This window comes from Macaca thibetana, chromosome 4 (assembly GCF_024542745.1).
Source record: "Macaca thibetana thibetana isolate TM-01 chromosome 4, ASM2454274v1, whole genome shotgun sequence".
NCBI lineage: Eukaryota > Metazoa > Chordata > Mammalia > Primates > Cercopithecidae > Macaca > Macaca thibetana.
This window is the reverse complement of record NC_065581.1, coordinates 105,637,261-105,661,304: the sequence shown is the minus strand read 5'-3', so window position 1 is coordinate 105,661,304 and position 24,044 is coordinate 105,637,261. Positions and strand designations below refer to the sequence as shown.

Below are 24,044 nucleotides of genomic sequence, written 5' to 3'. Positions count from 1 at the left end.
TAAAACTGTCCAAGTAGGGCCGGGCGCAGTGGCTCACGCCTGTAATCCCAGCACTTTGGGAGGCCGTGGCCGGCGGATCACGAGGTCAGGAGATTGAGACCATCCTGGCTAATACGGTGAAACCCCGTCTCTACTAAAAATACAAAAAAATTAGCCGGGCATGGTGGCGGGCGCCTGTAGTCCCAGGTACTCGGGAGGCTGGGGCAGGAGAATGGCGTGAACCCGGGAGACAGATGTTGCAGTGAGCCGAGATCGCGCCACTGCACTCCAGCCTGGGCGACTGAGAGAGAGACTGTCTCAAAAAAAAAAAAAAAAACTATTCAAGTAAAAATTAAAACAAAAATTTTAAATGAACCATAAATTGGAGAAACAACATTTCCCACCAATATGGTAACATTAATTTAACGTTTTAATTATATAAAATGTGCATACACTTTTATTAATAAAATCTGCATAAATATACAGTTGATATTAGATATCAACTAAGTTGATACGAAGCTAAAACAATCAGGATAGGAAATGGGATGTGTGGTATATTCCTACATCGTAAGACAACAAAGAAGCCCATGCACATGCTAAAAAGAGCTGGAGGGAAGTGAATCAAAAGATTATAAGCAGTTATTTTATGCTAATGAGCCTCTGGTTCATTTTTTAAAAATCGAATTTCAAAATTTAATATGCCTGTTTGACTTTCATGAGAAAATAACATGTAAAAACAGTACAATTCTATATTGATAATTCATTTTGGAGGCCGAGCATGTTGGCTCACGCCTGTAATCCCACCACTTTGGGAGGCCAAGGCGAGTTAATCACCTAAGGTCAGGAGTTCGAGACCAGGCTAACCAATATGGTGAACCCCTTCTCTACTAAAAAAAATTACAAAAATTAGCCAGGCATGGTGGCGGGCACCTGTAGTCCCAACTACTCAGAAGCTGAGACAGGAGAATTGCTTGAACCAGGAGGTAGAGGTTGAAGTGAGCTGCGATTGTGCCACTGCACTCCAGCCTGGACAACAGAACTAGACTCCATCTCAAAAATGAAATAAATGAAATGAAATGTAATGAAATGAAATGAAATTCGTTTTTAAAATATAAGGATTGACTAGTTAAAACCTTTGTAAATATAAAATTTGTGTTTTCCATGTACAGCAGAGTACATATAATGCCAGGATGTTTTGTAGCAGAGATTTAAGTTTATTATTGGTTAAAAGAAACCAAGCAGTGTAATATGGAACCATAACTTTCATATTTGAGCCACTTTTTTTAACTGAATTGCTTTCCTCTAGTCACTATATATTTAATGTTTCCATTTTTCAAGTAAAAAGGCAAATATTTTTTCTCATCTCAAAATTGGTATTATGAGATTTATGAAAAGGTATTTTCAACTCCATGTTTCTTCCTTTGCTTTCCCCCAAAGACTTCCAATTATCCCTAGTATTTGTGTGTATTTATATGAAATGCTTAGATTCATTTATTACAAAGCTGCATTTTTATAGCTTTTTACTACCCCCAGAGTCTCCGAAGTGTGTTGCATTAAGTGACCTTGCCCAAGTGACCTTGCCTAAGGCACCTGATCTCTCCCATGTCGGTTTCTCCTGTGTGACAAGGACTATGTATTATTTCCTGCCTAATCCGCAGGGCTTTTGTAATGATCAAATGAAGGAACAGATGTGAAAGCCCTTAAAAATCCAGGAGTGGAAGTCTTGGCTTCACATTCTCTCCTCGCCTAGAGTGGTGGAACCCATGAGCCATCTGTGAGGTTCATCTCAGGGTCCTCTGATGAGTTGTGCCAGCCAGTGTCCCCAGCAGACTGCGCACATGTAGGACAGGCAGGGGGTCCACTGGGAATACAGCATTGAGAGAGACGTAGCTCTTGCCTTTGAGGTACAATTGGACCTGTCGAGGAGACAGACCTTTCCTTACACAGAATACTGCTGCCGTGGCTTGGCAACGTGTGGAGGAGGACTTCCCAGGAAGGGCTGGCTATGACTCCCAAGTTGAATCTGGGGTACGTTGTTCCAGGCAGCCTGAGCAGAGTTCCAGAATATTGACACCATGGTGTGCATGTACCACAGGGAGTGGTTTCCTGCTGCTCTGGAATGTGAAGGGGGACTCCTGGGGCTGGAGGAGTCGGTAGGACAGTGGCCATGGGAAGCATGGAGACCATGCTGACGTGTCTGGCCTTGACTGCGTAGACCTTGGTGTGAGGAAAGAGCTGATGTGGCAAGCAGCTGGGCCCTTGGCCCCAGCCTCTGTCCTGATGACTGCTTTTACAGGTGGGATTTTCTTCTAGGAAAGTGCCCCCACTGCCTTTAAATAAAAGGGTTGCAGCAGGGTGCTTGTTGTCTCAGCTAGTCAGGAGGCTGAGGTGGGAGGCTCACTTGAGCCCAGGAGTTCTCGAGACCAGCCTAGACAACATAGCGGGACCCCATCTCTTTAAAAAAAAAAAAATAATAATAATAATAATAAAAAAAGGGTTTGTAGGTCATTGAAGCAATAAGGACCCTGGGAAGAATTTACCACAGAGAAGATGTGTATCAGGCACTCTGTCAGTCCTGTTTGAATTGGGACGTAGAGCAGGAATACTCCTCTTCCCGTCTCTGCCACTCATTCATATCTGTTGCTCGGTTTGATTTTATTAATGAAAAAATAGTACAAAGACAGGTTGTGCGCCAGCCTAATGGCTGTAATGTCAGGAGTTCGATGTGGAAAGCAGCACCTCTGCAGCTCAGGGGGCTCTGAACAGTGGACATGAAGGTAGAGCAGCAGGAAGCCGACTGAGTCTCTTCCTGCTTCCCCGAGAACTTTCTGCCTTTAATGTGAGTTAAAACAGCTTCAAGAAGTAAACCTCTCCTCACATCTTGAGCTATTTTGGATTCTAGTGGAATTTTAGGCTACTTCCTGTCAACTTTAAAAAATATAAGCAGTACATGGCTGGGCGCGGTGGCTCACTCCTCTAATTCCAGCACTTTGGGAGGCCGAGGCGGGTGGATCACCTGAGGTCAGGAGTTCGAGACCAGCCTGACCAATATGGTGAAACCCCCGTCTCTACTAAAAATACAAAAATTAGCTGGGCGTGGTGGTGTGGGCCTGTATTGTGCACTGTGTTGCCAACTTTCTGTTATGAATGTGTTCAAATGTACAGAAAAGTTGAGAAAATAACCCTTCCTGAACAAATTACCATATTTGCACTTTTTCCTCACCACTCCCCACTTTTTTGTAGTTCTTGTTTTTGAAAGTAAGTTGTAGACATCCTGGCACATCCGCCTTATATATTTCAACATGTGCTTCCTGAGATAAAGCCTTTCACCTGCACAGGCACCCCTAAGAAATTAGCAATGACATTATCTGGTATCTAGGCTATCTTTGTATTTCCTGAATTGTTACAGGAATGTATTTCATAGTCTTTTTTGGTTTTTTGGAACCAGGATGCAGTTTAATTCACGTACAGCAGTTGGTTGTTCTGTCTCTTCAGTCTTTTAGTCTAGAACAGTTTCCTTTTTTTTAAATTGACTTTTTCATGAAGTCAGTGTGGCTACCTTATAGGCTGTCCCCACACTCTAGATTTGTCTGATTGTGGTTACTCATAGTATCATTTTCCTTCCAGCCCTTGTATTTCCTATAAACTGGAAGTTGAGTCTAGATTAGAGTAGGAGTAAACAATTTTGGTAAGAATACTTTAAAGGTAACATATTCTTTACTCTGAACCACACTAAAACTCTCATCCCAGTCTGAGGGTTGCTGAGTTTGATGGAACCTTTGTAAAAACAAAAGTTGCCAGGCACAGTGGCTCACGCCTGTAATCCCAACACTTTGGGAGGCCGAGGAGTGTGGATCATGAGGTCAGGAGATCTAGACCATCCTGGCTAACACGGTGAAACCCCGTCACAACTAAAAATACAAAAAAATTAGCCAGGCGTGGTGGCACGCGCCTGTAGTCCCAGCTACTCCGGAGTCTGAGGCGGAGAATTAGTTGAACCTGGGAGGCATTGCAGTGAGCCGAGATGGCGCCACTGCACTCCAGCCTGGGCAACAAGAGGGAAACTTTGTCTCAAAAAGAAGTTATTTTTCACAGTATGTTGTTAATGTCTGTTCAAAGGATGTGTTTTACTTCAGGGTAAAATTTGTCTTCCATTAAATTGCAAGAAGGGAATGTAATCCTACTTGGAATCTATTTAGTGGGTAAGGACTCCGTATTAGTTTGCTTGGGCTGCCATGACACAATATCACAGACTGGGCAGCTTCAACAACAGAAATGTATTTCTCACAGTTCTGGAGGCTGGAAGTCCAAGATCAAGGTGTTGGAAGGTCTGATTTCTCCTGAGTTCTGTCTCCTTGGCTTACAGACACCTGCCTTTTTATTGTGTTCTCACATGGACTTTTCTCTGTGCACCCACGTTTCCAGTGTCTCTTCCTCTTCCTGTAAGGATACCAGTCCTATTGGATTAGGGTCCCACCCATACTACCCCATTTAACTGTAATTACCTCTTTACAGGCTCCATCTCCAAAAATAGTCACATTGGGGGTTCAATACATTTGTTCAACAAAATTCAGCATATGAGTTTTGGAGCATGCAATTCAGTTCCTAATAGACTGATAGAAAATATTTTGGAGAACAGAAAAGTTACAGAAGAAATAGTGATATAAACTCAGCTTTAGAAACTTGGGATATATTTATAAATAGAATGGGTTTTATAGGGCTTGGGAGCAAACCAGAATGACACAAAGAGAAAATGTCAAATAAATGTAAGTATGACTGGGAAAAATATCTGGGTCCTAAGTTGATCCAGAGTAATGCTGCAGCAGTGAAGCTTTTGCAGTTCTGGAAACACCCAGCATCACAGCAGAGTGTGCCAGAGAGAATGTTTCATTGCCTCTGTGTTCTCCTTGGGTTTAGGAGAATACCTTGCCCCTTGATATGTGGAAGTTATTTGAGACGTTGACATTTTGAAATATTCTTCCAGCATGTTTTGGATCTTAGCTAACTGCCAATTCACTTGGAAAGCCTTTCAACTAGAGAATGCGGTGAGAACCTGAGCTGTGTTTCCATGAAAAAGGTAGACTTGCCAATGTGCCACCCAGCATTTCCAGGCTGAGTGTGGTCCTCCTAGGGCGGTGATCAGCTGATGTGACTGAGGCCACTGAGGATAGGTCAAAAGAAGAGCCCCAAACTTCAATTTGAGACTCCAGTTTGAATGTGGAAGAATTTTGTGGTAACTTCTGAATGAAAGTTACCACATACATAAAATGGCATGGGAAGAAAACCCTCTCCTTGTTCCTGCCCTTCCTGGGGGATCTCCAGGAAGCAGCCCCCAGGCATTGCTCTGCTGTGGGAGACAACGGGTTCTGCTAAGAACTCTTCCCAGACTGTGGCTTTGTCCCTGTGTCATCTCTGACACCCCATCTCCACAGAGCTCCTGCAGTGAGGCACATACATAATTTGGATGCGTGAACCATTTTTTAAATCATCTTAAGACAGTTCCAGGGCGTTAAAGCTTATGGAAGTTAGTGACACCCATTTCCCCCCACAGTCAGGGTAGCTCCCGTCCTGGGTCAAGCAAAGATGTGTATCCTTTGTGTGTCTTCCAGGCATTTGCAGCTTCCCTCCCCAGTCACTGGTTCCTATTTCTTACTTCAGGAGCCACAGAGCATGCTTCTCTCTGGGCTCTTGGCCTCAGATGCGATCTCCTTGGCAGCCTGGTGCTTCCGTCCTCTGCTTGGCTACCTTGGTTGGCATCTTCTAGACCCTGTCAACACATCCAGGCACATCCTTTCTAGCAATGCCTCTCCCAGCTGGATCTCACCTCCTCCTCCCATCCCTGTCATCTCCCTCCCTGGCTCTTACATGGCATGCCTTTCCAACTCGGTCCCCCTTCTGAGGTTCCAACCTCAGGCCTCTTCCCTTTTTCCTATCCTTTGGGTGATTTCTTCCACTGCCACAGCTGCATCAGCTCCCGTCTGTCCACTGCCGGCTCCCCACACCTGTCCCGCACTCGTCGCTCTTGTCCTTCACACTGCGATACCATCACTGTCACCACCACCACCATGCCTGCAGAGCAACTCCGGGTAGATGTAGACATTGCTCAAGTCCACTGTGGTCTGAACTTAGCATCCTCTCCACCCCGCCTCTTCTCCCTCTGGCCCCTCAGCTGCACTCCTCTCTTGCTCATCTTGTAAACTGGGAATTGCTCATCGTTTGTGTCCTAAACTGGGAATCATTTATGCCCTAAACTGGGACTCTTTTTTTTTTTTCATTTTCTTTTTTTTTTTTGTTTTTGAGATGGAGTCTTGCTCTGTTGCCCAGTGGCACGATCTCAGCCCACTGCAACCTCTGCCTCCCGGGTTCAAGTGATTATTGTGCCTCACCCTCCCAAGTAGCTGGGACTACACAGGCATGTGCCACCATGCCTGGCTCATTTTTGTATTTTTAGTAAAGATGAGATTTCACCATGTTGGCTAGGCCGGTCTCGAATTCCTGACCTCAAGTGATCCACCCGCCTCAGTCTCCTAAAGTGCTGGGACTACAGGTGTGAGCCACCATGCCTGGCCTGGACTCTCTTTTCTGTACCTACAACCTTCATTTAGTCACCAGGTCCTGTTGATTCCACTTCCTGTGTTTCTATCTGGGACTATTTATTTTTACTTAAAGTCTATAGATGATTGTGCTCAAACCAGCTTAACTGAAAGTATTTAAGTTTTCACATAACTTGACCAGAATGTGTCACTTGAAGGGAGGTTAATGGTTCTCCTGAAATACAGGTACAGATATACTTCACTTTATATAGTGGATGAAAGAATGTAGGTAAAGTGAGTTTTTGAAAACATGATTATATTTTAACTACCCACCTACATTATTCTCCCTATTTAAAGAATATTCTATAGAAATTGCCCTTGCTTAGAAGGTAGTTGTTTTTGAAATGAGAATTCTTCACCTAGTACATGTTTTTGCTAGCGATATCCAGGTTTTAGTTTTCTGGGAGTAGAGGTAATATTTCTTTATAAATACTAAAACTTTTTAAAAGGAGAGAGTCTTAAATCTGGTATTTTCTTAGACGCTCTTAAACCATGATTTCAAATAAAGTAGAAAGAGTTCAAGCTGATTAGTATTAAATAGTCACCGTGATAAAGCTTTTAGCTTTTCAGGTCTTGGCACATGCAGTACTAGTAGGTGGCATTTTCTTCTCTAGCCTCAGTGCTGATTGTATTTAGTTTTGTGTTTTTTAAACCTAGAAAGAGGGAAGGTTTATCCTTTTGTTTTGGGATGCAAAAGGTAGGTCCCAAATCCCTTCTCATCTGCTAAGGAGGTTTTGCACCCTGTGTGATCTGTTGTGTGCTAGTGTGATCATGTCCCTGAGGCCACTGTGTCTTCACGGCAGCTAAGCACTGTCAGGTCATTTGGGGAGAGAAGCAGTAACAGTCACTGAATGCCTGTGCACTTCTGGGACATCTGTGAGATGAAAGCTTTTTCATGTACATGTTTTGCAAGAAATATGACCTTTATTTGCTATTTGGAGTGGAGTGGAATCAGGACTTGAGTAGTTAGTGTAATAGGATTATTTAAAATAATATTTTAGTACAGAATTTTTAATTCATTTAGTTCAAATGGTTTAAAAATAAATTTTAGGTCAGGCCTAAAATCATGCTGTAATCTTAGCACTTTGGGAGGCCAGAGCAGGAGAATTGCTTGAGGCCTAGCGTTCAAGACCAACCAGGGTAATGTAGCAAGACCCCATCTCTACAAAAAATTAAAAACTAACCAGGTGTAGTGGCACATTCCAGTAGTCCTAGCTACTCAGGAGGCTGAGGTGGGAGGATTGCTTGAGCCTGGGAGGTCGAGGCTGCAGTGAGTTATGATTGCTCACTGCACTCCAGCCTGGGGAACAGAGCGAGACCCTATCTCAAATAAAATAAAAATAATATTTAAAAATAATTAGTATGCAGATATCTTTCCAGATATATTAAGAGATGAAAAATGAACTGTTATAGATACTCATATGCAGGTAAACGTTAAAACATTGGTCAATTGAAAAGAATAATTCATTCACTTTTAAAAGATAAAGTCATGACTGAAGTACCAATTTAGAACTCAAGGAGATTCCCTAACTCCCCCAAAGTATCCAAGTAATAAATGATTCTGGCAAGGCACATTGGCATGTGCCTGTAGTTCCAGCTACTCAGGAGGCTAAGGTGGGACGATCCCTTGAGCCCAGGAGTTCTGAGCTGTGGTTTGCTATGTCATTTAGGTGTCTACAATACAGTTTACTTCCTGGGTGCAGGGGACCACCAGATTGTCTAATGAGGGGTGAGCCGGCTCAAGTCAGAAACTCCCATTAAAGCAGGTTAAAACTCCCGTGCTGATCAGGAATGGGATTGCACCTGTGAATAGCCACTGCACTTCAGCCTGGGCAACATAGTGAAACCCCATCTGTAAAAATCAAAAAATAAGTGATTCTGTAGGGATTTTTAAGTATATAATTTTTTAATTTGACTATGAAAAATTTCAGTAGCATATGAAAAATAAGGAATCCGCATATTTTACATTTGCTTTTTTATCCCTTTCTTTTTCTTCTTCTTTGCTGTATTTAAAGCGAATCCCAGATAGCATATCATTTCACCAGTACATACTTTAGTGTAAATCTCCTCAAAGCGTGGCATCCTTCCATAACCACAGTGCCATTATCACACCTCATCTGTTCCGTTTCTGGAGGGAGGTTCTTGTTGGATTGAAGCACATAGTTTAAGTCTGGCTCTGCTCATGGCTCTGGAGGAGCACATCTGCAGCAACACGGAGGCACACGTCCCTGCTGAGGGCTTCCTTTGTCTTGCATAGTCAGAAAGGAAAAGATAGAACTTTAAAACAGTAGTATAACCCTTTGCTTTCTCAGCTAAAAACACCACAGTTTGTTTGTTTGTTTGTTTGTTTGAGACAGACTTTCGCTCTTGTTGCCCAGGCTGGAATGCAATGGTGCGATCTCAGCTCACTGCAACCTCTGTCTCCTGGGTTCAAGTGATTCTCCCACCTCAGCCTCCTGAGTAGCTGGGATTACAGGCGCGCACCACCATACCCAGCTCATGTTTGTATTTTGAGTGGAGACAGGGTTTCACCATGTTGGCCAGGCTGGTCTTGAACTCCTGACTTCAGGTGATCTGCCCGCCTCGGCCTCCCAAAACTGCGCCCAGCCCACAGTTTTATAATGAAAAGTAATTTACAGGCTGGGCACAGTGGCTCATGCCTGTAATCCCAGCACTTTGGGAGGCCGAGGCGGGGGAATCACGACGTCAGGAGATTGAGACCATCCTGGCTAACATGGTGAAAACCTGTCTCTACTAAAACTACAAAAAATTAGCCAGGCGTGGTGGCGGGCGCTTGTAGTCCCAGCTACTCAGGAAGCTGAGGCAAGAGAATCGCTTGAACCCGGGAAGCAGAAGTTGCAGTGAGCCGAGATCGCGCCACTGCATTCCAGCCTGGGTGACAGAGCAAGACACTGTCTCAAAAAAAAAAAGTAATTTACCGATATTTGATGTATAAGTATCAACTAACACATAGAAGAGGTCTATTCTTTGATAGAAAAAAAATCGAACTTCACAAAAGCAAAACGTCACAATTTATTATTTGCAAGGAGTTTTCTATTTGCCCTAAGAAAACAATTTCCTCTGTTGTCCCTTTAAGGCTGGCTGTAAGCACAATTCAGCCTCAACAACTGCCCCTCCCAGAGCAGCTCTCACTCCCACAGAGGGCCCAGAGCAGCTCTCACTCCCACACAGAGGGCCCAGAGCAGCTCTCACTCCCACACAGAGCAGCTCTCACTCCCACACAGGGCAGCTCTCACTCCCACACAGGGCAGCTCTCACTCCCACACAGGGCCCAGAGCAGCTCTCACTCCCACACAGGGCAGCTCGCATTCCCACACAGAGCAGCTCTCACTCACACACAGGGCAGCTCTCACTCCCACACAGGGCCCAGAGCAGCTCTCACTCCCACACAGGGCAGCTCTCACTTCCACACAGGGCAGCTCTCACTCCCATACAGGGCAGCTCTCACTCCCACACAGGGCAGCTCTCACTCCCACACAGGGCCCAGAGCAGCTCTCACTCCCACACAGGGCAGCTCTCATTCCCACACAGAGCAGCTCTCACTCCCACACAGGGCAGCTCTCATTCCCACACAGGGCAGCTCTCACTCCCACACAGAGCAGCTCTCACTCCCACACAGGGCCCAGAGCAGCTCTCACTCCCACACAGGGCCCAGAGCAGCTCTCACTCCCACACAGGGCAGCTCTCATTCCCACACAGGGCAGCTCTCATTCCCACACAGGGCAGCTCTCATTCCCACACAGGGCAGCTCTCACTCCCACACAGAGCAGCTCTCACTCCCACACAGAGCCCAGAGCAGCTCTCACTCCCACACAGGGCAGCTCTCATTCCCACACAGAGCAGCTCTCACTCCCACACAGGGCAGCTCTCACTCCCACACAGGGCAGCTCTCATTCCCACACAGAGCAGCTCTCATTCCCACACAGAGCAGCTCTCACTCCCACACAGGGCCCAGAGCAGCTCTCACTCCCACACAGAGCAGCTCTCACTCCCACACAGAGCAGCTCTCACTCCCACACAGGGCCCAGAGCAGCTCTCACTCCCATACAGAGCAGCTCTCACTCCCACACAGGGCCCAGAGCAGCTCTCACTCCCACACAGAGCAGCTCTCACTCCCACACAGGGCCCAGGGCAGCTCTCACTCCCACACAGAGCAGCTCTCACTCCCACACACCCAGGGCAGCCCACACAGAGCAGCTCTCACTCCCACACACAGGCAGCTCTCACTCCCACACAGGGCAGCTCTCTCTCCAACACAGGGCAGCTCTCACTCCCACACAGAGCAGCTCTCACTCCCACACAGAACACAGAGCAGCTCTCACTCCCACCCAGAGCAGCTCTCAGCTCTCCCCACCCAGAGCAGCTCTCACTCCCACACAGAACACAGAGCAGCTCTCACTCCCACACAGGGCCCAGGCAGCTCTCACTCCCACACAGGGCAGCTCTCACTCCCACACAGAGGCAGCTCTCACTCCCACACAGGGCCCAGAGCAGCTCTCACTCCCACACAGGGCAGCTCTCATTCCCACACAGGCAGCTCTCATTCCCACACAGAGCAGCTCTCACTCCCACACAGAGGCAGCTCTCACTCCACACAGGGCCCAGAGCAGCTCTCTCTCCCACACAGAGCAGCTCTCACTCCCACACAGAGCAGCTCTCACTCCCCACAGGGCCCAGCAGCTCTCACTCCCATACAGAGCAGCTCTCACTCCCACACAGGGCCCAGAGCAGCTCTCACTCCCACACAGAGCAGCTCTCACTCCCACACAGGGCCCAGGGCAGCTCTCACTCCCACACAGAGCAGCTCTCACTCCCACACAGGGCCCAGGGCAGCTCTCACTCCCACACAGAGCAGCTCTCACTCCCACACAGGGCCCAGGGCAGCTCTCACTCCCACACAGGGCAGCTCTCTCTCCAACACAGGGCAGCTCTCTCTCCCACACAGAGCAGCTCTCACTCCCCACCCAGAGCAGCTCTCTCTCCCACCCAGAGCAGCTCTCACTCCCACACAGAACACAGAGCAGCTCTCACTCCCACACAGGGCCCAGGGCAGCTCTCACTCCCACACAGGGCAGCTCTCACTCCCACACAGAGCAGCTCTCACTCCCACACAGGGCCCAGAGCAGCTCTCACTCCCACACAGGGCAGCTCTCATTCCCACACAGGGCAGCTCTCACTCCCACACAGAGCAGCTCTCATTCCCCACACAGAGCAGCTCTCACTCCCACACAGGGCCCAGAGCAGCTCTCACTCCCACACAGAGCAGCTCTCACTCCCACACAGAGCAGCTCTCACTCCCACACAGGGCCCAGAGCAGCTCTCACTCCCACACAGAGCAGCTCTCACTCCCACACAGGGCCCAGAGCAGCTCTCACTCCCACACAGAGCAGCTCTCACTCCCACACAGGGCCCAGGGCAGCTCTCACTCCCACACAGAGCAGCTCTCACTCCCACACAGGGCCCAGAGCAGCTCTCACTCCCACACAGAGCAGCTCTCACTCCCACACAGGGCCCAGGGCAGCTCTCACTCCCACACAGGGCAGCTCTCTCTCCAACACAGGGCAGCTCTCTCTCCCACACAGAGCAGCTCTCACTCCCACACAGAACACAGAGCAGCTCTCACTCCCACCCAGAGCAGCTCTCTCTCCCACCCAGAGCAGCTCTCACTCCCACCCAGAACACAGAGCAGCTCTCACTCCCACACAGGGCCCAGGCAGCTCTCTCACTCCCACACAGGGCAGCTCTCTCTCCAACACAGGGCAGCTCTCTCTCCCACACAGAGCAGCTCTCACTCCCACACAGAACACAGAGCAGCTCTCACTCCCACCCAGAGCAGCTCTCTCTCCCACCCAGAGCAGCTCTCACTCCCACACAGAACACAGAGCAGCTCTCACTCCCACACAGGGCAGCTCTCACTCCCACACAGGGCCCAGAGCAGCTCTCACTCCCACACAAGGCAGCTCTCATTCCCACACAGAGCAGCTCTCACTCCCACACAGGGCAGCTCTCACTCCCACACAGGGCCCAGAGCAGCTCTCACTCCCCACAGGGCAGGGCACAGAGCAGCTCTCACTCCCACACAGGGCAGCTCTCATTCCCACACAGGGCAGCTCTCACTCCCACACAGAGCAGCTCTCACTCCCCCACAGGGCCCAGAGCAGCTCTCACTCCCACACAGGGCCCAGAGCAGCTCTCACTCCCACACAGGGCAGCTCTCACTCCCACACAGGGCAGCTCTCACTCCCACACAGAGCAGCTCTCACTCCCACACAGGGCCCAGAGCAGCTCTCACTCCCACACAGGGCAGCTCTCATTCCCACACAGAGCAGCTCTCACTCCCACACAGGGCAGAGCAGCTCTCACTCCCACACAGGGCCCAGAGCAGCTCTCACTCCCACACAGAGCAGCTCTCACTCCCACACACAGAGCAGCTCTCACTCCCACACAGGCCCAGGGCAGCTCTCACTCCCACACAGGGCAGCTCTCTCTCCAACACAGGGCAGCTCTCTCTCCCACACAGAGCAGCTCTCACTCCCACACAGAGCAGCTCTCACTCCCACCAGAGCAGCTCTCACTCCCACACAGAACACAGCAGCTCTCACTCCCACACAGGGCAGCTCTCACTCCCACACACACAGAGCAGCTCCCAGAGCAGCTCTCACTCCCACACACAGAGCAGCTCTCACTCCCACACAGGGCCCAGAGCAGCTCTCACTCCCACACAGGCAGCTCTCATTCCCACACAGAGCAGCTCTCACTCACACACACAGGGCAGCTCTCACTCCCACACAGGGCCCAGAGCAGCTCTCACTCCCACACAGGGCCTCATTCCCACACAGAGCAGCTCTCACTCCCACACAGGGCAGCTCTCATTCCCACACAGGGCAGCTCTCACTCCCACACAGAGCAGCTCTCACTCCCCCACAGGGCCCAGAGCAGCTCTCACTCCCACACAGGGCCCAGAGCAGCTCTCACTCCCACACAGGCAGCTCTCACTCCCACACAGAGCAGCTCTCACTCCCACACAGGGCCCAGAGCAGCTCTCACTCCCACACAGGGCTCCAGAGCAGCTCTCACTCCCACACAGGGCAGCACAGAGCAGCTCTCACTCCCACACAGGGCAGCTCAGAGCAGCTCTCACTCCCACACAGAGCAGCTCTCACTCCCACACAGGGCCCAGAGCAGCTCTCACTCCCACACAGAGCAGCTCTCACTCCCACACAGAGAGCAGCTCTCACTCTACAGCAGCTCACCCACACAGGGCAGCTCTCACTCCCACACAGGGCCCAGAGCAGCTCTCACTCCCACACAGGGCCCAGAGCAGCTCTCACTCCCACACAGGGCCCAGAGCAGCTCTCACTCCCACACAGGGCCCAGGGCAGCTGTCACTCCCACACAGAACAGCTCTCACTCCCACACAGGGCAGCTCTCTCTCCAACACAGGGCAGCTCTCTCTCCCACACAGAGCAGCTCTCACTCCCACACAGGGCAGCTTTCACTCCCACACAGAGCAGCTTTCACTCCCACACAGGGCCCAGAGCAGCTCTCACTCCCACACAGAGCAGCTCTCATTCCCACACAGGGCAGCTCTCACTCCCACACAGGGCCCAGAGCAGCTCTCACTCCCACACAGAACACAGAGCAGCTCTCACTCCCACCCAGAGCAGCTCTCACTCCCACACAGAACACAGAGCAGCTCTCACTCCCACCCAGAGCAGCTCTCATTCCCACACAGAACACAGAGCAGCTCTCACTCCCACCCAGAGCAGCTCTCACTCCCACACAGAACACAGAGCAGCTCTCTCTCCCACCCAGAGCAGCTCTCACTCCCACACAGAACACAGAGCAGCTCTCACTCCCACACAGGGCCCAGAGCAGCTCTCACTCCCACACAGGGCAGCTCTCACTCCCACACAGAGCAGCTCTCACTCCCACACAGAACACAGAGCAGCTCTCTCTCCCACCCAGAGCAGCTCTCACTCCCACACAGAACACAGAGCAGCTCTCACTCCCACACAGAACACAGAGCAGCTCTCACTCCCACACAGAACACAGAGCAGCTCTCACTCCCACACAGGGCCCAGAGCAGCTCTCACTCCCACACAGGGCAGCTCTCACTCCCACACAGGGCAGCTCTCACTCCCACACAGGGCAGCTCTCACTCCCGCACAGAACGGCTCTCACTCCCACACAGGGTGGCTCTCACTCCCACACAGGGCAGCTCTCACTCCCACACAGAGCACAGAGCAGCCCTCGCTCCCACACAGGGCACAGAGCAGCTCTCGCTCCCTCAGAGGGCACAGAGCAGCTCTGGCTCCCTCACAGGGCAGCTCTCTCTTCCTCCCTAAGCAGTTCTCACCTCCTCCCAGACCAACTGTCTCCCTCCACCCACCTGGAGCAGCTCTCACCCTCCACCCACCTGGAGCAGCTCACTTCCTCAAAGAGCAGCTCTTACCTCCTTCCAGGAGCCTGCTGGTTTTGAATCCTGATGCACCTGGTCTTTTAAGATTGTGATTGTAGGCACTGCGTAGATTTTATCCCTGCAAAGACTTAAAAAGTCATTTTGAGTAGAGACAGGGTTTCACCGTGTTGGCCAGGCTGGTCTTGAACTCCTGACTTTAGGTGATCTGCCCGCCTCGGCCTCCCAAAACTGCACCCGGCCCAGTTTTATAATGAAAAGTAATTTACAGGCCGGGCACAGTGGCTCATGCCTGTAATCCCAGCACAGAGCAGCTCTCACTCCCTCACAGAGCAGCTCTCTCTTCCTCCCTAAGCAGTTCTTACCTCCTCCCAGAGCAACTCTCTCCCTCCACCCACCCAGAGCAGCTCTCACTTCCTCAAAGAGCAGCTCTCACCTTCCAGGAGCCTGCTGGTTTTGAATCCTGATGCTCAATACAAGAAAAGAACATGGTAATCTGTCACACAAGCTCTTGTAGTGAGTGTTTCTTTTTTAAAAAATAAATCTGTCCTGGTGTGGTGGCTCACACTTCTAATTCCAGCACTTTGGGAGACCGAGGTGGGAGGATCACTGGAGCCCAGGATTGCAAGACCAGCAACATGGCAAAACCTTGTCTCTACAAAAAATGCAAAAATTTTCGGGGTGTGGGGGCACACATGTAGTCTTAGCTACTGGGGAGGCTGAGGGGGGAGGATTGCTTAAGCCCAGGAGGCTGAGGCTACAGTGAGCCATGGTTGTGTCACTGCACTCCAGCCTGGATGACAGAGTGAGACCCTGTCTCAAAAAAAAAAAAAAAAAAAAAACCCACAAACCCACTAAAGTAAAACCCCACTGGTCAGTTCCTACACTGAAAACCCTTGCCAGTGACTGGTGAGTACGTTGTAAGTAGGTTAAAGGGCTGGTAGAGTGGAACTGCTGCTGGTAGCTCTTGGGGACTCAACTTTGCAATGAGATTTAGTCTAAGCCAACACAAAGAGTGATCCTTTTTCTTCCCTCCCATCAGATCTGCCCATGACTTTTTAGTAGTGTGAATACTACACAAGGGAAACCCATCTTTATTTTAAACCCTGAACTAAACATATATAGGAATGGTTCTTGTCAAAATCAGCAAGGAGCACAGGAATCACAGTTAGGAGGATGAATTGCTCAGGAAAGAAGTTGGGAGACAGCCTCCCACCCTTCAGGGCTATCTTTATCCAACGATTGATACTGGTTCATTTTTAGTTATTTCTTTTTGCATGTATTTGAGAAATTCTGTCGCGCTTCGTGGAATAAAATACATTTCTTTAGGAGAAACAGGTGCAGCTACTATGTTTGTAGTTTTTCGTTTTGTCAGTGTTTTGGTTGACTGACACGACAGTTAAGATGTCTAGAAATTAAGTCACCCTTTGTTATCTCTGGACTCAGGTGATGAATCACCAGATAGAGCACTCAGTATTAATGAGTTATAAAATATGCTAAATAAAAATGTTTCTTGAGATTTACATTGAGTAAGCCAGGTGCAGTGGCTCATGCCTGTAATCTCAGCACTTTGGGAGGCTGAGGCGGTAGATCACCTTAGGTCAGGAGTTCGAGACCATCCCGGCCAACATGGGGAAACCCCATATCTACTAAAATACAAAATTAGCTGGGCATGATGGCGCACGGCTGTAATCCCAGCTAGTCAGGAGGTCGAGGTAGGAGAATCGCTTGAACCCGAAGGCAGAGGTTACAGTGAGCCAAGATCACACCGCTGCACTCCAGCCCAGGTGACAAGAGTGAAACTCCGTCTAAAAAAAAAATTACGTTAGAAATAAAAGATGAGAGGAATGTATTCATATACACTGGCTCTGGTTACCTTCTTAAAGTCAGTTTCTTGTTAATGCAATGTTAGATTTTCTTCATATATCTTCATCAGTACCACAGCATGATGATGGCCTTGGTTTTGACACAGGGACCTTGCCTGAATGCCACCATTTAGCCAGGTGGTGAACTACAAAATTGATCTTCCTAGGGTTCCACATGGCATTGCTGCTCTACAGCCCCTGCCCTTGACATTGAATATGTCCTTGTATGTGTCAGGAGGAGTGAGATGTGCTGTTTCACATGTGTTCACCACCAGGACAAAGGCTCGCTCCTTCTGGTCAGGACTCTCTGGGCCCTCTTCTCAGCTGGACCTCAACCTTGGCCTCTAAAAACTGCACACTCCCAGCATAAATGGTTTCATCCACACCGTCTTTTTCCTTCCCACACACACACCCTGGAGCAAACACTGGCACAGTTTTTTTTTTTTTTTTTTTTTTCCTTTTTTCTTTTCTTTTTTTTTGTTTTGGAGACAGAGTCTCACCTGTCGCCCAGGCTGGAGTGCAGTGGCGCAATCTCGGCTCACTACAAGCTCTGCCTCCCGGATTCATGTCATTCTCCTGCCTCAGCCTCCCGAGTAACTGGGACTACAGGTGCCCGACACCACACCCGGCTAATTTTTTTGCTATATTTTTTAGTAGAGACGGGGTTTCACCGTGTTGGTCTGGCTGGAACACTGGCACAGTTTCTAACAACTCAAGACTGCGTCCTGAGGATGACTGCTCCAGCTTTCTTACGTTCCTGCCTGGGAGAGAGGCTGCCAAGAGAATCAACTGTTTGATAGGGCCCATCTCCCAGGCTTTGTGAGAGAGTAGGGGCCTAATTTTGATTAGCTCCAGTTAGTAAAGCCAGAGAGCCTAATCACATTAACATCCTCCTTCCAGCTTTTCGATTATTTCTCCTTCCCTGGCTATAGCCTATGCCTCCCTCCTCCTCCCTCATTCTCCCTGCTGCAGCATTTATTATGGATTAAATATTTGTCCTTCCTGCATTAACTCAAGTCCCGTTTGGCTTGTCATTGGCACCGGTCACAAGTGCTGTTGGGTCTGCTTACACCACTATTCCCCAGCTGCCACTGGTAGCACAGACCAGCAAGTCCTTTCCTCTCTGCTCGTTTGTTGAGAAGTTTATCAGTAGCCATAGGAAAAAATTACTGTTTTCATCATGTTTAGAAGTATATTTCAATGTGTTTTGAAGAGTTGTAAAATTTTGAAATGGGAAGGGATTTGAAGCTGACACTTGGGAGGCAGAATGATGAACCTTACTAAGGCGCTAGGACTCAAAGTAGGATGAGCCTCACTAGCTGACCCCCAGGCCCAATTCTTTGCAAAGGAAAGGATGTTTCCCCAACAGGCTCGGACTACACACCAACAGGCCAAGCAGATTCCAACGTCTCTTGGGGTCTTCTGATCAAAGTACACATGCACCTTCCCAGGCCTCTTGGTGAGTGGCTACCCTGGGCAGTTATGCCTTACTTCACAGAGCTGATACAGGGCTATATTCCTGAAGCATGCCTTTCTTCCTCATTCAATGTATATTTAGATGTATTTTTAATAGTATATTCACATGGTATAAAATACTAAATGTTCCATAGGACATATGATGAAAGAATCCCTCCTTCTATCCCCAAGCTGACCAGAGGTAATGTGTTTTCAGTTACTTGTGTACCCTGCTGGAGATATTCCAGTTAAATGCTTGTTTTTTTGTTTGTTTGTTTGTTTGTTTTTTGAGATGGAGTTTTGCTCTTGTCCCCCAGGCTCCTGGAGTGCAATGGCGCGATCTCTGCTCACTGCAACCTCCACCTCCTGGGTTCAAGCAATTCTCCTGCCTCAGCCTCCCAGCCAAGTAGCTGTGGTTACAGGTGTCCACCACCATACCCGGCTAATTTTTTTTTTTTTTTTTTTTGAGACGGAGTTTCGCTCTGTCACCAGGCTGGAGTACAGTGGCACAATCTTGGCTCACTGCAATCTCTGCCTCCTGGGTTCAAGCGATTCTCCTGCCTCTGCCTCCGGAGTAGCTGGGACTACAGGTGCGTGCCACCATGCCCAGCTAATTTTTGTATTTTTAGTAGAGACGGGCTTTCACCATGTTGGTCAGGATGGTCTCGATCTCCTGACCTCATGATCCACCTGCCTTGGCCTCCCAAAGTGCTGGGATTACAGACGTGAGCCACCGTGCCCAGCCAATTTTTTTATTTTTAGTAGAGATGGTGTTTTACCATGTTGGCCAGGCTGGTTTTGAACTCCTGACCTCAAATGATCTGCCCGTCTTGGCCTCCCAAAGTGCTGGGATTACAGTCATGAGCTACCATGCCTGGCCATAAATACATTTTTGTATTGGTCCTGTAGTCAGACTATTCTCTACTCCGACAAATTGATATATGGGTGTGTCTTAGAAGGACGAATAAACTTAAAAATGGAGCCTGAAAGATTTGGAGAAGAATATTCTGGTAATGGGAATCATTTAACATTAAATTTGAGGCCTGAGGCAGAATACCTCCTTCTTTGAAAATCTTTAGACATGGGAGAGTCTCTTATCTTAATGGGTTAGTTTACAAGTGGTCTTTTCTTCAGTGAAGAGATGAGATGACTTCCAAATTATTGTTAGCCTGAAGATTCAGATTTAGGAATGATTGTAATAATCAACTTTGAAATTACATTTCATCTAAAAAAAAAAAAAAACAGAAAATAGTCTGTTAATTGAGCAGTTCTGTCATTTACAACTGTCTGATTTCAGTGACTGTTTATTTAGTTGCAAAATATTCAAGTCTGGCCTTGAAGCACATCTGAAGGCCAGTATTCTGAAACCCAACAGGGAGGTCTTAAAAATTTTTTGGCCGGGCACGGTGGCTCACACCTGTAATCCCAGCACTTTGAGGGGCTGAGGCGGGCGGATCACAAGGTCAGGAGATCGAGACCATCCTGGCTAACTTGGTGAAACCCCGTCTCTACTAAAAAAATACAAAAAATTAGCTGGGCGTGGTGGCGGGCGCCTGTAGTCCCAGCTACTCAGGAGGCTGAGGCAGGAGAATGGCATGAACCCGGGAGGTGGAGATTGCAGTGAGCCGAGATTGTGCCACTGCACTCCAGCCTGGGCGACAGAGCGAGACTCCATCTCGAAAATAAAAATAAAAAATTTTTTTTTTTTTTTTTTTTACTTTAGCCACGTCTCAGAACAAAAAGAGTTCCTTCCAAGGAAAAGGAGGGGCATCATGGCTGTTTTTTCATTTCTCTGTCTGCAGCTACACATGCATGCCACCAGAGGTGCTAAGGTCACTAGGAGGGATTTGTAATCAGTTTTTTAGTGTATTCCCCCAGCCTTCAATCATAAAAGCAAGTAAGTGGGAAAAAGTCACCTCCTTCAGGAACTAGTTCCAATACTACAAATTAAACTCTGTTACAAAAGAGTGAACATTTTTGAAAGCATGTGTTATTGAAGTTGACATTTCCTAACATGGTTTTATTCAACAATTTAGATGTGTAGGGTCCAAAGATAAAGGTACTGATGAGATATCACGGCTTCCAAAATAGAAGTCTTTTCAATGATTTTATATCCTCTTTTCTCCCCCTTTGGTTGTGGCTTGGTTTATTTTAAACTACTGATAATAATTGTGTTTATTTTTAAATAATTGCATCTAAAATAGTTTAGAATGGAGTACATTGAAATAAAGAGATTATATATGGATATCATAATTGCATTGCTGTGGGTGTGTGTGTGTGTGTGTGTGTGTGTGTCAGAGTCTTGCTTAGTCACCCAGGCTGGAGTCCATTGGCACAATCGTGGCTCACTGCAGCCTTGAACTCCTGGGCTCTAGTGATCCTCCCGCCTCAGCCTCCCCAGGAGCTAGGACTACAGGTGCTCACCACCATGCCCTGATACATTTTTTTGTTTTTTTGTAGAGGACAAGGTCTCACCTTGTTGACCAGGCTGGTTTCAAACTCCTGGCTTCAAGTGATCCTCCCATCTCAGCTTTGCAAAGTGCTGGGATTATAGGTGTGAGCCACGGTGCCTGGCCGTGTTGCTATTAGAAACTGCCCTGCAGTGAGTATATTCAAGGCTGCAAAGTAAACCGAACCCAGCGAGGCAGCCATTGAACTGGTATGACTTGACCTGTATGTCTCTACTGCTTATTTTGTCCTGGTATATGCATTACAGAGGGAACATTGGCCCTGCCCGTACCTGAAGCCTGCAGTTCATCACAGGAAACAGCAGGAAAATATGGGACAGAAATGTACATGATTCATCCTTGAAAGTGTTTTTTGGGGATAGTTTTATGGGAGGATTTGGGAATTGGTTTATAAAGAAGAAAGGAAGGAGATCGCTCCTTCATTTTTGTAGGAAAACTTGGGCAAATATTTGGGCAAGATGTATTTATATTCATTGAGTCACTGAGTGAATGAGAACCTGGGAGTGCAGACCTGCCCTTGAGATACTTGTGGTTTACTGGCAGACAGGCACACAAAACCAGAACCAAGTTCAGAATGCTGTGGGGGCCATCGTTAGAGCAAGATTGATTCTGTGTGGTGGGGCCCAGAAGCCTTTAAACATGATGTCTGAGCACTGCTGTGAACCAGCTGGTGTACTAGACATTAGAGATAAAGCACAAGCCTCAGTCCTTGCTTGACGCGGTCTGGTTGTGTGTGTGTTGCTCAGGAAAGGATGCAATCATGCGTTTGATCTTAAGCCATGTTGACACTGAGGACCTTTGGCACATCTTTGGGAGATGGCAGGAATGCAGTTACATGTGAAAGTCTGGGGCTCAGGACAAAGGCCTGTGCAGGGAGTCAGCTATGAATGGGATCCTTGAGGCTATGGGTATGATTGTGGTTTCCTAGAGAGAAAAGGACCTAGAGCCGAGCCTGGGGAGCACTAGCACAGAGAATTCTAGAAACAGGAGCACCAGCCCACTCAGAACACATTCATTGCTTGACCAACATTAAGGAGCAGAAGCAGCAGAGATTGATGCACTTGCCATATGTGTATTCATTATTATTAGGCTGTCAATCTTGTTCTTCTGAAGTCCTTTGCTCACATAAGCTTTATCTCATTAAAAGTGATTAGGCGTGAAAAGAAGGTGTATTGGGAGAGATTTTTAAAAATCTGATTTCATATTGTATCACTGTTCTTCAATTATCTGTGACATACTTGTTCCAAAACAGAGTAATTTCTTCCGTCATTGCTTGATGACTAAACTGTCAGTGCTGCTTTTCTCATTTTTTCCAATCTTAATAGTGTTTCTGTCTTCCTGTGGGAGCTGTAGTTGGAATTAATTAATGGTAGTGGATTTGGGGCCTGCCCTTTTTGTTCTGTTTTGCTTTAGTGTGATACTAAACTCTGATAACTTAATCAGACCTTTATTCAGGAATTACATGTATGTACTCTCATCTGTCCTTTCTTCTCTAAAATGGAAAAACGAGTATTAATTCAAAAGACATTTAATGCAGAGGCATTTCCTCCCTTTTGCAAATACTTCTTGTGTTGTACAGCATGACAGGGCCTGGGGAGGTACTGTTGAGCAAAGCTGATGTGGTTCAGGTCTCTGCTTGGGCCGCTATAACAAAATACCACAGACCAAGGGGCTTAAACAACAGACATTGATTTCTCCCAATTCTGGAGTCTGGCAAGCCTAAGATCAAAGCGCCAGCCAATTTGGTTCCTGGTGGAGGCTGACTCCTGGCTTGCCTTCTCCCTGGGTCCTCACATAGCCTTTCCTCAGTGCTTGGGGGTAGCAAGAGCGCTTGCAAGCTCGGGTCTCTCATACTCTTCTTATGTGGACACTAATCCCGTCGTGGGTGCCCTACCCTCTTGACCTTATCTAAACCGAATCATCCCCCAGAGACCTCACCTCCAGATACCATCAACATAGATTGGGGAGGCAGGCTGCTCATAACCATTCAGTCCATAACAGTCCATCGCCTCAAAAGCTTATAGTGTAACTAGGGGTCAGAAATCACACAATCCCACATAAAGGGATGAGAATAGTGATAAATGTGGCGGTGGGTACAGCTCAGTTAAAGTTTTAAGAAGTCATATTTCGTATTTATTGTCACTGAAAACGGCTCACCAAGCACATTAAACATCTGCCTCTTCCAGGACTTCAGCAGGCCTGTGGCCCATGCTCCAGTGTCTTGATCCCTACACCTGCGTCACGTGAAGGCTTTGTAGACATGCCGTCAGATACTAATTTTTTTCTTGACAGCTAAAATTGCACCTTTTTCTACAATGAATTCCATGGTGTTCCTAGTAGTTATGTCTTTCCAGTAATGAATTAATTGCTGCATCTGGAGGCAAATTGTTTTAGCCTTTTTTAGTGTTCATTCATTAAAATATAGATCATATTTAAAGGAATATTTGATGAACAATTTATTCTAAAATAGCTCTGTGAATTCTGTGAACTTTCTGCAGGCAGTCTCTCAGTCATCAGTATTTATATCCTAAAATTGCCTTTTGCTTGTCACAAACTTTAATGCATTCATTTAGCAATAAATATTTATTGAGTGCCTGCATTGTACACAAAGCTCTGTTAGGTGCCAGGGATATAGCTATGGACTGTCTCTGCCCCCAAGGAGCTTCACATTAAAATCTCAAGCAAAAAGAAGCAAAAAATGGAAAAAACCTTAACCAGGTCTCCCTTTGGGTAAATTCTAGCCTTTCTAGTCAGACAGCCTTGGCTTGATCACTTAATGCCTTTGTCAGCCTACTTGGCCTCTCTGAAGTTGTTTATGTGTTTGTAAAGTGGAGATAACTTGCATGATTGTTACAATGAGATGCTGATGGATAGACAGATCCCATTAGACACAAAAGATGTAAAGTTTTTAATGACAACCAATGCAGAAACTGCAGACATCATCACACAGGGCAGAAGATAATGCAATGTGATGCACCTCGGTGGAGGTCCTGCTGCCCAGGCCCCAGGATTCCTCTCAGGATGTCCCACTGGTGGCACCACCAGTGTTATTGATTGGTTGGTGGCGGCAGGGGGATGTTCAGCAGCTGTGAGGTGCCCCTTTGCCACTGTCATGGAGGGGAGCATCCAGCCTTCCTCTACCCATATCGTTCTTTAGCTCTGGCCATGTACCTATCTGTACTACCCAGCATGCTCCTGAGTGTGTACTCTGAGATGGGTGAAGCCAGGGAAGGTGTCTGAGGAG

The 24,044-nt window shown here is 47.9% G+C and overlaps 1 protein-coding gene across 3 annotated transcripts in view; it reads left to right on the top strand.

The window, feature by feature from the left end:
- TULP4 (TUB like protein 4) overlaps positions 1–24,044 on the top strand; it is a 290,010-nt gene that overhangs the window by 202,422 nt on the left and 63,544 nt on the right. The window lies entirely within an intron of this gene.